This window comes from Acomys minous (genome assembly GCF_964271855.1).
Source record: "Acomys minous genome assembly, chromosome: 7".
Taxonomy (NCBI): domain Eukaryota; kingdom Metazoa; phylum Chordata; class Mammalia; order Rodentia; family Muridae; genus Acomys; species Acomys minous.
In genome coordinates this window covers 102579616-102584283 of record NC_140488.1, presented here as the reverse complement: position 1 = coordinate 102584283, position 4668 = coordinate 102579616, and the positions used below count along the sequence as shown (strand labels likewise).

The following is a 4668-nucleotide window of genomic DNA, read 5'->3' as shown; positions in this document are numbered from 1 at the left end:
AAAAAATGAGGAACGCTGGATTGTTTTTATATAAAGTAAGTTAAAGTATATAAATGTAGGTTCATTAGAAGCAGCTTTTGGCTGCTATGTAAGGGGAAAAGAGAGAGGGAAAAAAGCAATAGCAACAAATGTCCAAATTATATGGTGAAAGGGAAGGAAAAGCTCTGCCCTGAAAGTTCAAGGTGGAGGACAGGCTATGTCAGCCATATCCTGCAGCAGATAGGGATTGAGGAATGCTGGGGGAACCTGGAGCTGTTTGATCCGAGCTTGGAGCACACCATTTCAGCCTTTTGCAAATGGATAAGGGGGCAAAGTAATCATCTTAACTACTTCCTGCTGACAGTAGGGTGGCGATAGGGGGTTAAAGGCTGGAATGTTGGCCAGGTTTCAGAAAACAGGCCGTTGCATTTGCTGTCCAGGATCTGAGAACATCTGTAGCTGGGAAGGCATTGTAGGTCCAGCTAGGAGGAACAATGCAGGTCCAGCTGGTACAATTTCCAAGGTTGGACGGCAGCACTCGTGGATAGCTGCTTTGACGATATCCCAGATGTAGGAAGTCTGGCAGGATACTGGAATATATGTGTAGGCAGAAGACAAAGTTAGTAGGTTAGGGAGAAAATTCCCTTTAGATGTGCATTTGAAACTCTTGAAAGAGCAAAGAGAAAATGCTTGAGACAATGCTGACCATTCATGAAAATTTTGGGAGATCAAAGAAAATGTCTGGGGGTTGGAGAGATCACTCAAAGGTTAAGAACACTGTTCTTCCAAAGGTCCTGAGTTCAATTCCCAGAAACCACATGGTGGCTCACAACCATCTAAAATGAGATCTGTTGATCTATTCTGGCATGCAGGCAAACACAAGGGCAGAATACTGTACAAATTATAAATAAATCTTTTTTTTTAAAGAAAATGTCTGGATATAGGGAGCTTCTTTCCATTTTACCAGATTGCTGTCAATAATTAAAACAGTTTAGTTTTGGATCTGTCCAAGTTTGGTTACAGAGGCATGTAAGCTTAGAAGTCCTTAATGTGGGCATAGGGATTTGAAATTCTCAGAAGGCATCCCAGAGGAGCTTGGAGAAGCGGCAAGTGGATTGGTCCTCATTGGGATAGTAGAAATCAGTGACCTGTCAGGGTGTCCCCTGAGCAAGGTTTAACTTGATGAGATTGGTACAATTTTTCCAGCAGTTCGTCAGCGCTGGACAGAGACCAAGAGCATGGCCCAAGAGCAGACACGCTTACCTAGCACTAGAGTTTTTAACGAGGGGGGCAGGGGGAGATGAACCATGCTGATAGAGGGAGATCCCACCCGAGGGAGAAAGTCCTAGATGAAGGGTTTGGATGTAGGTTGGTAAGAATGACAAAAAGCATTTATATCTACCAGAAGAGGAGACTCAGCAATCAGTAGGTATTGGGTGTAAGAATGTAGCAATAGTTAGGGGAGTCCCAGCACCAGAGAAAGGGAGACGAACCCCACACTTAGAGATAGGAGCTAGGTGAGAAACTTAGGCTTTGGATTACAGTACTTATCTGGACTCCATTTGATGTGAGAAATAGATTTTTTTGTAGCTTACAAGAATCCTTGTTAGTTCATAAAGGGAGATAAATTTTAGACACGTTAGCATCATGCTTGTTTGAAATCTGCAGTGAAATACACATTATTAGACATGAACGCATTTTAGGGAAAGGCAGGAGACATGGAGCACAGCAGCGGATTGGGAAAAGAACTTTGTGTTAAAAGCACAAACACTCTGAGATGAGCTTAGGGAAGGCAGATGCCTTTTGGCCTCTGTGGAACAGTAACACGGGGCGAACAGAAATCTCCTGTAGAGCAGAAGGTGAAAATTTACTTTAGCATCAGTACACATCATATATGAGGGACTTTCCAGAAGACTGGATGTATATAATTTTAGTACAATGAGAGACATTTTAAGAAAAAGAAAAACAAAGGAAACTTAAAGTCTTGGAACTATGATAGGATCATATAGTGGAATGTTTTTTATAGTTAGATTAATAAGCTAGAGCTCCATTGATCAGTGGACTGATTACTCTGAACAGTTAATACAATAATAGCATAGCAACAGGATGAATAAAATATCTTTTAGACATGTTGATCTTCATAACTTGTATTTACAACTTAAAACATGACAGGTGAAATTGTTTTAAGTAGTCACTGTCCTTTAGATAAAAGAATGGGGAAAAAGTAGACTGTATCTAGACCTGACAGTTATAAGTTTGGTCTCCTCACGTCCCCTGGATGGGGAGGCCTGGTGGCACTCAGAGGAAGGATAGCAAGTTACCAAGAAGAGACTCGATATTCTTAGAGCATATATAGGGGGAGGAGGTCTCCCTCAATCACAGACATAGGGGAGGGGAGAAGGGGGGTAGTGGGAGGGAGGGAAGAATGGGAGGAAACAGGGGAAGGGCTAACAATCAAGATGTAATATGAACAAATTAATAAAAAATATTTAAAAAATAAAATAAAATAAAATAATATTAACTCATAAAAAAAAAGTTTGGTCTCCTGCCTATGAAGAGGGCTGGGAAGGTACCTGAAGTCTCCATGATAGAAGCTGGCCATGTGACTATGTAACCTGAGTATGAGTTTGAAACAGATCTGTAGCATTACCCTGTTTGGTGAGGCTGCTGAATTTAAGAGCCATCTGTACTCCACCAGGTCAAGTAGCTTGAAGGTTGGACATGTGCACAGCTCTTGTGCTGGTTGAACCTCCAGTGACCAGGCACAGAGAATAAGCCTGCATGTGAACAGTGACATCCATAGGCCAAATTTGCCAACAGACTAGGCTGAGGGACCGGCTTCTCATTCCGACTGTAGCAGCTGTGAGACCATGTCTCCTTTTGGCTGCATTTGAAACAGCCCTCTGGCAGAGCTGGCTCAGGCTTGACCCTGGTGGGAAGGGTCATAGAGACCTTTGTTCTTCCTCAGGGGTGGTGGCTAAGGCCTGGAGTATTGTTTGCTGTAACTGGGCCTGCTGTAACTAAGGCTCCCTCAGGTTTTAAATATTTACCAGTCCTTATGTGAGGCTTAGGACACATACTTAGCCTTTTAATTAAAATGGCAATGAGACAAGTCTATCTATCTTAAGAATATTTAAATAGACAACTTTGTTCACAGTTTATCTTAATACTTAAAGACTAAGACTTTAGGTTTAATCTCTGTTAAGTTGGAATGTTAAAAGCACAAGTACAGTCCAAAATCACAGTCCATAAAAGAGAACAGAATAGATTTTGTATGACCAATAATATCACATTTAGAATTTTCGGCTAAACATGGTTTAAGGCAATGATTTAAAATTTAATATTGTAAACATGAATGTTAATACAGTAGAACATTATAGAATAACTTTCAAAACTGTATCAAACCCATTAGCAGGAAGCCTGTAATTGAATCCAGGTTAGTTGATGACAGGAAAAACAGCATTTATTTACTTGTCTCAGTGGCAGTCTTGAAAGCTGGTCAGGAAAGCTTCTCCACAGGTGTCAGAAGAGTACTTCTGGAGTCTGCTGGAGCTGGAGTTAGACCTCTCTCTCATGACCTTGCATTGTGTCTCCACCTCAGTGGACCCCACACTTAAAGGATGACCTAAGGAACAAATCATTACTGAAGGTCATCATCCTGGGAGATTCCAGTGCTGGAAAGACATCTGTCATGAACCAGAGTGTGACTAAGAAGTCCAGTAGCTGGTATGAAGCCGCAGTAGGAGCAGTCTTCCTGACCAAGGGGGTGATGGTGGAGGACAGACTTGTTACTATGCAGATCTGGGACACAGTGAGTGCACTCTCTTGATGTGGCCTTTTACAGAGATTGTTGCATTCCGGTGTTTGGTGTGACTGCCCCCAACACATTCAGACCCCTTGACACCTGGAGAAATTCCTCATTCAGGCCAGCCCCTGGGATCCCAAGAACTTCCCTTTTGTTGTGTTGGGAAACAAGAGTGACCTGGAAAATAAGTGGCCACAAAGAGAGCCCAGGCTTGGTGCTACAGCAAAAACAACATTCCCTACTTCGAGACCAATGCCAAGGAGGTCATCAGTGTGGAGCAGCAGGCCTTCCAGACAATTGCTTGGAATGCTCTCAAGTGGGAAACAGAAGTGGAGCTATACAATGAATTTCCTGAGCCCATCAAACTGAACAAGAATGACCAGGCCAAGGCCTCTGCATGGAGCTGCACTGGTTGAATACGACAATAAGTGTAGAGCACAAAGTCCTTCGCACACCAAGAGCACACACGCAGTTCTACAGCACCATTAATGATATCGCCTCAGCATTTCTTTTTTTATTATTTATTCATATTACATCTCAATGGTTATCCCATCCCTTGTATCCTCCCATTCCTCCCTCCCTTCCATTTTCCCCTTACTCCCCTCCCCTATGACTGTTCCTGAGGGGGATTTCCTCCCCTTGTATATGCTCATAGGGTATCAAGTCTCTTCTTGGTAACCTGCTGTCCTTCCTCTGAGTACCACCAGGCCTCCCTCCTAGAAGCCTCAGCATTTCTTAGTGCTGAAGATGAAAGAAGACAAGAGGAGAAGGAAAGACAAACGGAAGAAACGGCATCTGTCATTAATTTAGAAGAATACAATGGCCCTCTTTCAGCAGTTGACATGTGTCCTACCTATCCTGGATAATCTTCCTAAGGCCAGTGT

At 42.8% G+C, this 4668-nt stretch overlaps 1 pseudogene across 1 annotated transcript; it reads left to right on the top strand.

The window, feature by feature from the left end:
• Positions 1-1279: 1279 nt before the first annotated feature.
• On the top strand, positions 1280-4200 carry LOC311601255 (ras-related protein Rab-7a-like; annotated as a pseudogene). Its single transcript has 2 exons — positions 1280-1351; positions 3581-4200. The product of its transcript is annotated as a ras-related protein Rab-7a-like (transcript).
• The last annotated feature ends 468 nt before the right edge of the window (positions 4201-4668 follow it).